The 9,584-nt window shown below is 35.2% G+C and overlaps 1 pseudogene; it reads right to left on the bottom strand.

Moving 5' to 3' along the window:
- The window catches only part of LOC111087578, a 36,885-nt pseudogene extending 32,819 nt beyond the window's left edge, over positions 1-4,066 (bottom strand).
- Between the last annotated feature and the right edge of the window lie 5,518 nt (positions 4,067-9,584).

Genomic DNA, 9,584 nt, shown 5'->3' with positions numbered 1-9,584 from the left:
ACAAGGCACTCAAGGCGACAAAAACCACAGAAATATGTGAAAATATGTGAAATTACGATCGTTAATTCGGACATCGACTTTCTAAGAAGACTGTTGTTTCAGTCTTACCAACCAAGCATCTGCATTCAGTTCGAAAGAAATACAATAAAGAAGAGAAATGTACCCTGCAAAATTTAACAAGGCACTCAAGGCGACAAAAACCACAGAAAGCGCCTAAATTGGGTAAATGTCAATGTGATAAAGCACACATAACTGTTTAGAAAAGTACTTAAAAAGTAGAAAACAATGGGAATGTTTGTGTAACGTCTACATTAGACACCCGATTTAGGGTTTAGATTAGTCATCTGTATGTGCCACTGCTTTGCACGTGAACAAATAGCAATAGAAACCACCCGTATAGCCCCAGGACAGTCTTTCAACGCTCCTTCCAAGTGATTGACCTCCTTCCTAATGAACTAATACACATAAAGTGTTCTGTGTGTATAAGCGAAGGATACAACTGTATACCCACTAAGCTCTTGTAGGATAGAGATCTCAAAACTAAAGGTCATAGTTACTATAATGAGGCACGACAGGGTATCAGTCGAATTATCATTCGATGAAAACTGTGTTTATCCCTCTACCTATGTCAGCTTTGCACGTACGAACGAGCTCCCCCCCCCCCCTACCATAAGGAATGCAGGTGAGAGCTAATACGCCCCAGAACCCACCGACCGCGGAGCGCGGTGTGTGTGTGTGTGTTCATGTACTAAAATTTAGCTTGGTAGACTGTGAACTCAAACAACGGGCGGTCAGAATTAGTAGAGGGGTTTGTAATTCTGATGGAGCGATAAGAAGACGGTCACTATGAAGCGAAATATACTTTAGGACACACACACACACACCTGAGTGCAGATGAAGATATTCACTGACAGTTAGGCTTAACAACCAGAGTTAATAGACAAACGAACTAAGAGTAAGAGTAGCCCTAAAGGTATACCATTTAGTTTTTCCAGAAGGAAAATTTAACGTGGTGGTCCTAGGCCCATGCTAGTTAGTTGTTATAGGTTACATGCGAGGGGTGGTCCCAGGCTCTCTTTGGTTAGTGTTCTTCAGAAGGCAACTTTTGAATGGTGGTCCCAGGCCAACTCCAGTTGGTGTTCTTCGGGAGACAACTTATAAGTAATAGTTCTAAGCCTACTCCAGTTAGGACACAACTTATAAGTAATAGTCCTAAGCCTACTCCACAAAGTGTTCTTCAGGAGACAACTTATAAGTAATATTCCTAGGCCTACTCCAGTTAGTGTTCTTCAGCAGGTAACATGGAAGTGGTGATTCCAGGCCCATACGTTTGTTAAAAAACTAAGGAAGGTAGTTCAAGGCCCACACTGGCTAATTTTACAGTAAAGTTTTGCTTGTTTGTTTCGCTTTAGCGCAAAGCTACACAATGAGCTGTTTGCCCTTTGTTCATCATGGGGAATCGAACACTGAATTTTAGCATTGTAAATCCATAAACGTACTGGGGGACTTCCAGTAGAGAAAACGCCATTAATGGCCCCAGAACTGTACCAGTTAGTTTTAGCATATTGAAAATTAATATTTTAACGCGCTTTAATTAAACTAATATGAAAATAAATTATCCACCAAGATACAAGCATTATCTTCTTTTAAGGGTTTTGTTGCCACATCATATTTAAAAAGTTCGGTCAGTTTTTCTGAAAGTATTCCACTTTATTATTGTTATTAGTTTATAATTAAAAAATAAATGACGAAACAGTACGTCGTTTCAATATTACCAAACTTACTGTCCTTTATACGAATCATAATAAACGACAAACAAGCCTCTGCTGTTTTAAATAGTTATGAAATGTGAATATATCAAAAATAGAATATATAACACCTCCATGTGTTTCATTCTATGATTTGGTTTTGTTATTCGAAGATACATTGCTTTAATTGAAACAAAACTGTGACAAACATTTACACTTTCAGTTACATGCATCATGAGTTGTAAGAACAATATTAGTCTATTCAAACTTTTACTGTTTGATATTTTTGGTTAATTGTATGTGTACTTTGAAGAACAATATTTATGCCGAGCACAAGAATACATTGCGAAGACTCTTTGTTCAAGTAATTATCGAAAGGAGGAGTCACACTCATTTTATCAGAAGCGACAAAGTAAAAAGTCTGAGAGAGAAGGGGTCCGCCCTTCGAAAGTCACTGAGCTAAGAGTTTACGCAATGCTATGACATATTTCTTTTCAGTTTCAGTACATTTTAATTCCAACATGCATTGGTTAAGCTGGTAAGGATCTTTAAATGCAGTTCATATTTATAATACTGTGAAATCAGAATAATTTCCAGCGACTTTCGGCTAATATTGAGATGTACATACACTCTTAAGATGTGGTTGAGTCTTGTTCATGAAATGTCCTTCATACTTTGTAGATGAGCACTGAAATTTAAGATTTGTGCAACAAATAACTTACCGAGCAAGTAATGATGAAAAAACAACAACTTCTAGAGCACAGCAAAGAACACTTTAACGAACAGGTTATGACATAAAAGTTATTCTAGAGCGTTACAAAGTACAACTAAGATAAACACTCCAGAGAATAGTTTAACAAACAATAGATAACATACGGACACTTCTAGAACACTGCAAAGTATGTTAAAGCAATGACAAAATATAAGCACTCTTAAAACACCACAAAGAATAATTTAACATGTAAATAACGTTCACAAATTAGTACATCTTGAGCACTGCATGAAAATAATAGTGTGAAATCGTAAGGAAAGATTACAAAGTCAACTTAAATACGTAAAGTAAATTAAAATAAACAAATATTGCACAGAATTAATTATCTATAATCGCTCAAACATCATACAGTTTAAGGAATAAAGACCCTTTAAAAAACTACTGAACACTGCGTTTAGTAGAAACGGAATACTAACAAATGGTCGATGAATAAACAGATCTGAAGTACGATTCTAAAGATTATTGCGTACATTTCTATACTGCAGTAACATAGATTTTATAACCCAATTCATCCACTATTAAAATTCAGCATTTATCAAAACTTTTTTCAGGTTATGTAAAGTCGAGCAGATATACATGTATGGAGGGGGGGGGGAGAATTTCTGTATGTGGAGAGAATATTGAAATACGTAACCATCGAAATGAACATGTCATACTTATAATACGGAGAGCGTTTCACTTTCATTTCGATGGTATTCTGTGTTTGCAGTGCACAAAAAAGGGCTTAAAAGTATGCTATATTTTACTTTACAATTAGAAGCACTGAATAATTCACTAAACGTTTGTAAGTTTTTTTCTACACTAATAATCAAAGCGAGCCATTTTCGAACGATGGATTTCGTTCGGGATGAAATGGGAAAGAATTTCACTTTTCGAAAGTTGGGTTTCGTTAGGGATGAAATGGGAAATAAGTTCACCTTTCGAAAGTTGGGTTTCGTTAGGGATGAAATGGGAAAGAAGTTCACCTTTCGAAAGCGTTCGGGTTTATCTGGTTTAATTAATTTATTCTTTTATGATCCTTTTTCGCGTAATAGAGAAGTTAGGTGTTTTGTATCTGCTTGCTAAATTGTAAATCCAGTAAGTAGAATATATATATCAAAACAGTAATTTTTCCGAAAGCTATGATGTGAAACGACATACTTACCATTCAACATAACACAAATCTGATGACAAAACCTTTGAAGTAATATCCTAACGTCGTGCAAGCACTTGCAGCTATTGTCCAAGAGTCTGCTTTTTTCAAGAGGATAAGATGTCCCTTTCATTCTGCAGCAACTATTGTCGCAGTAGATCATTAGCTCGTGAGCAGGTTCAGAGCACGTGGCTGAAATACACAACATAACTAAGGAGAAGTATTACCACGTGGGAAACAGCGACAGCTATAAGTTGTAAAATTAACACTCCAGAACGTTCACAAACAGAGACTTATTTGGGCGTTTACTTGTGATCATTTTATATACACACGTGGAAACGCAGCTAAGCACACATTCCTAAACTTAGCTAGATAGTAAAACCTCAAAAACCGATGAATTAGTACAGTAGAATATAAACGGCATCACCGTCGGCTGCAGTTCACAAACTGTTCAACAATCTGTCTCACTACCTTATGTCTAGCTACTGACTATACAAGCGCCGGGACTCCCAGCGGATGAATATTTACTTCTCCCTGTATGGATGACTGAACAGCTTCGACGGTGGCGGCACATAGCGATCATGGCTGAAACGTCAAACGAAAAAAAAAAAGAAAGAAAGAAAGAGAGAGAGAGAGAAAGCCATGAAAGCTATTGATTACAACACGCGTCACACACAGACAAAAAAAGCTTGATGTTACTAACATGTAAAAACATGTTTGTCTAGCGGGTTTATACAGTTATGAATACCTGTACTTGTAAGTAAATCACGTTTCATTACATAACAGTGAATGTTTCATTTTTTTTTTCTGGTATAGAACATTCTAAATAGATTTCAATAGAGCAAAGCTACCACGAAAAGATTGTCAATTTATAATTTTTCGAAGAGGGAATTGTACTGAATACATGGTTTCGGAAGAAGTGGAAACGTTTGTGATATCTGTATGAAATTAAAACTGAAAAAAAACAAAAAAAACACCTCTTTATCAAAATGAAACATGACTTTGTTTATAATAGAGTAAATCCTAAATATATAATGTGTGTATAATATAATAAGTATTTATTCTCACAAATCACAAGGAATTATCGTTAATGATAGAATATATCTAGATGACTTGCAGAACGCACGAGCGACGACTAAATCCTTTTTTTTTTTCAGACTACTGTGAAATCAATAAGATCATGTCCTAATCATAATAGAAATGTGTCTCCTTATCCCTTTTAGGCGGGAAAATGCTGGCTCGTGCCGTGGAATGCTGGTTAACAGTACTGTTTGTTAAAACCACGTATTCTTCTTTCTAAAAACGTTCTCCCGTTAACCATGTGCTTCTGATGGCTGCAAGCAAGCAGGGTTCTACCTGAAGAGCATCAGTGGTATGTGCCACCTGGGCACGTGCACGCGTGAGCCCGAATCATAACAGAGGGCATGTGTGTGCACGCGCACAAGCTTTTGTGTATCAATCGGCACACACTCCTCACTTAACTTTACAAAAGCTCGCACCCTAACAATTGCAAGAATTTTTCCTTTTGATACGGCTTTCTGCGGTAGACTTTATGAGTCGTATGTGTGCGCAGTGACTATACAAGCATGGGCAAGCAACAGCCGTGAGTAAACCATAAAAAAACAACTTCATCATTTACGATAACCCTGTTGACAAAAGCTTTCAAAATCAACACAAATTTTACCCAGAGTTCGTACTGACAACACGATATTTACTAAGATCTTCACTGAACAGTTAAATGTTGTTGTTAGTTCTTTGGATATAGAGTGTATGAGGTAAAATGTGGTCCATCATTTATAGCAGATGTGCAAATGTGGGCAACACCATTATGTGGAAAAGCTCTAAATGCACCATTGAGCACGCTGATACTTACGAAACATTCGTAAATCCAACAATAAAGTGGGTTAAAGTTTAAAATTTGTCGATTTACTAATACGCAGGCTCTGTGCTGAAAATTCCAGTACGCATACTAATAACTTATGAGTGAACGCAGAGAAGAATATGTTATAATATGTCAACCCACAATAAAACTAATATATTCAGGGCCGACAAGGCCTATGAGGTATTCGAAATTAAAGATAGTTTGTAAAGAATATATGAACAATCTGTTGCAGAGGTAGCAAAGTGCTCATTCTTTTAAATACACTTAAATATTTTTGTAGCAATATGTCTTAACACAATTTATAGTTAGTGTAACAGATTTACTCTACAATAAGTTATATGTACGTCTTTAGAAAGCGGGTACTAATATTTGAATCTGAGCTGTGGAGTCCCGCAGTGAGACGACGGTAAGTCTAAGGACGTGCAATGCTAAAATCCGGGGTTCGATTCACTCGGATTTTTTTTTTGCGTTGATATTAAATTTCTCGAGTTCGGGACGAAGGAGGACCGATCAGTCCTCGAGCACCCCTGGGATCTTATGTTTAAGGGTTGTCCTTATACATTCTTTCTCAGATCATCCCTTAACATCTTTTATCCGATTTTACAGCCTGAGTACTCTCCCTCGATGTCGAAGTTATTTTCCTCTGCTATAAAGAACACTGCTGAAAATTTACTCTAATTGCATTGCTCATGCGATCATCATGACAAAACGTTTTGTATTTTTATGGTAGGGGTTCTTGTGTAGTAGTTCTATTTACAGAAGAAATGCTTTATTGTTATTTCTAATATAGTTAGTTCACATGCTTCTAGTTTAGTTATAGTGGCGTTTTGTTTCAAAGTTACTTTTTTTTTTTCTCAGAAACAAAAAGAAGAAGAAGCAGACTGGTGGAGGAAATAAAACTATTCACTCGTGCTTTAATTGCGTCTCGCGTTAATAGGCCTAGTAACATCGTGAATATGCCGACGTAAGTGTTGAGTGAGAGCATGCAAGAAACGTAACACAGAACGGGAAATATAGAAGTTTGAGTCGCTGCAGTTGCCCCCATATATCAACTATGAAACCTGAATAGCTGTTATTTTAAGATTTGGAGTTCAGAGGTTAATGAAACAGTAACCTCATAACGATCCTAGGGGGAGTGAAGAGACCTGGCTCCATAGATGCTAATGAAGTATCGCATCCTTTTTCCGGAAGTAACCTACTTTACCCCGGTCTCCTTCTGTCTATATTACATAAAATTAGTTATGTGATAACATAGACAGAAATGCCTTTTCGGCCGGTCACGTGAACTGAATACGGAATGATGATCGTGAAACCAGCTAAAATGAACACAGAACCAGGCAACCAACGTGTACACGTACACACACGCACACATGTACTTAGAGCGTGGTTTTATGGGTTACTTTATGCGTTTGTTATACGCATCACTGATTCCATCTCTTCACATAAAGTCTACGGGTATACAGAAGCGTAAAGCGTAAGGGGGATTGTGAGGATTGTTTGCACAAAATAAAAACGCTTTAAAACCCAGAGTTTCAAATTGCTCTTTTTTTTCTCCTTCTGTACTTTTTTACTATAAGCTCCGTCACCATCTTTGTGACGCAAAGCATATGCCTAACGTGTGCGAATTTATAAGTTGACCTATTTTATCAAAAAAGTTTGGTTTGATTGCTGTTAAGCGCAAAGATACACAACGAGCTATCTATGCTCTGTCCATCACGGAATCATAAAACAGAACAAAATGATTTTCCAAGCCCAAAGGTTTCATTCTGGTCCTAAGATGAGTTTAAAGAACCTTGAAAACGTGCACGGTCTGTTAATAATACAGTCGACAACTTTCAAAAGCAGTAGAAATAGAAAATCACGAGAACAAGATTTCAAACTCGAAACTAATACGTTGCATTTTTAATAATTCAGAGGGTGTTTTGAACGGAAGACAATCAGAAAAATGTTACACAAGATACATCTCACAGAACAGTTACAAATGAACGAGGCTTAGTTTTGTATAACTGTATAACTGAAGCACAGCCAGTGCTTTGTATTTTGAACAATGTGTTATTTTAATACACCTCACTAAGTTCATATCTCCAAGACAATCACATTGCCTCCCGTCTTATTTTTGCAAAAGGCGAAGATGAGGTTATAGTTATTATTTTTATTTTGAGAATCGTTCAGTAACAAAACATGAAACATTTTGCAGAAGCCTTTAAGTATATTAATTAAGGTTTTTAATAAATTAGGTGCCTCGAGCGACCGGTGTAATATCCATCACGTGCTTCTATTTTCACTTTAAAATAGTGGTTTTCAACGTGGTATATTTTTTTTCATAGGTTACTAGTTCACTCCTAGTGTTAACTTGACTATGTTCTGAAAATATTTGTAGGTGTATAGTTAGAACTTTCCTGGTTCAAAAGTTTTTATTTTGTCAAATGCTGTATTCATAGAATGTTGGCTGTTATAGCTGGAAATAGGCAAAATACACGTCAAATGCTGTATTCATAGAATGTCGGCTGTTATAGCTGGAAATAGGCAAAATACACATCAAATGCTGTATTCATAGAATTTTGACTGTTATAGCTGGAAATAGGCAAAATACACGTCAAATGCTGTATTCATAGAATGCCGGCTGTTATAGCTGGAAATAGGCAAAATACACGTCAAATGCTGTATTCATAGAATGTTGGCTGTTATAGCTGGAAATAGGCAAAATACACGTCAAATGCTGTATTCATAGAATGTTGGCTGTTATAGCTGGAAATAGGCAAAATACACGTCAAATGCTGTATTCATAGAATGTTGGCTGTTATAGCTGGAAATAGGCAAAATACACGAAAAAAAATCTGCCATTAAAAACCTTTATAGTCGACTGGATCGCCGATGAATCTCTTAACTTGTTACTGGTTGAATTTATTCACTAACCCCATTAAAGTTCTGGTAAGTAAAGATATAAAAGCGAAATGCAATTACATGAAAAGGGCATTTTTTTGTCAATAAAATATTTCTTCATTACAGAACTCGTGAAAAATTATTATTATGTGAGTTTAAAATGTTCTTAAGTATTTCAATGAACTTGATATTTTCTTCTTTTGTACAAATATTATTGAAGTGACAAATGCAGTTTAAATAATCATATTGGAAATCTTATTAAGACCGACATAACGGGTAAGAGGGCCGAAAACTTGCAATAAAATTATTTTAACGTAGAGAAAAGTCCGTATATCATTCTACATAAGGCGAAAGAATTACCACAAGCCGAGAAAAAATCGCTAGATTATATAATCATAAGCAATATTTTGAGCTTTGAGTAAATCTAACAAATTAAAATCATCTGATTATAAAACATATATAATATTTTAACCTTGCACAGGAATAATATATTAAAATTACCTCATTATAAAACATATATAATATTTTAACTTTGAACTTCATGTAGGAATAACATATTAAAATCACCTGGTTATAAACCATATATAATATTTGAACATTATGTAGGAATAACATATTAAAATCACCTGGTTATAAACCATATATAATATTTGAACATTATGTAGGAATAACATATTAAAATCACCTGGTTATAAACCATATATAATATTTGAACATTATGTAGGAATAATATAATAAAATCACCTGGTTATAAACATAAGTAATATATGAACTTCATGTAGGAATAACATATTAAAATATCCTGGTTATAAACATAAGTAATATATGAACTTCATGTAGGAATAACATATTAAAATATCCTGGTTATAAACATAAGTAATATATGAACTTTATGTTGGAATAACATATTAAAATATCCTGGTTATAAACCATATATAATATTTGAACTTTATGTAGGAATAACATATTAAAATCATCCGGTTATAAAAAATAAGTAATATTTGAACTTTATGTAGGTTTTGTTTGTTTTTCTATAATTTTTTACCAATGCAAAGTTAAGTTTTAGAGATCTATTTCAACAGTCTTTTACCTTTGTTCACCTGTTGTGTCGTGAAAAATATTGTCTTGAGCATCAGTAAACCACTGAGCGACATTGCTACTGATCTA

The sequence above is a fragment of the Limulus polyphemus genome, unplaced genomic scaffold (assembly GCF_000517525.1).
Source record: "Limulus polyphemus unplaced genomic scaffold, Limulus_polyphemus-2.1.2 Scaffold72, whole genome shotgun sequence".
Taxonomy (NCBI): domain Eukaryota; kingdom Metazoa; phylum Arthropoda; class Merostomata; order Xiphosura; family Limulidae; genus Limulus; species Limulus polyphemus.
The sequence above is the reverse complement of the archived record's forward strand: the minus strand, read 5'-3'. Positions and strand labels throughout refer to the sequence as shown.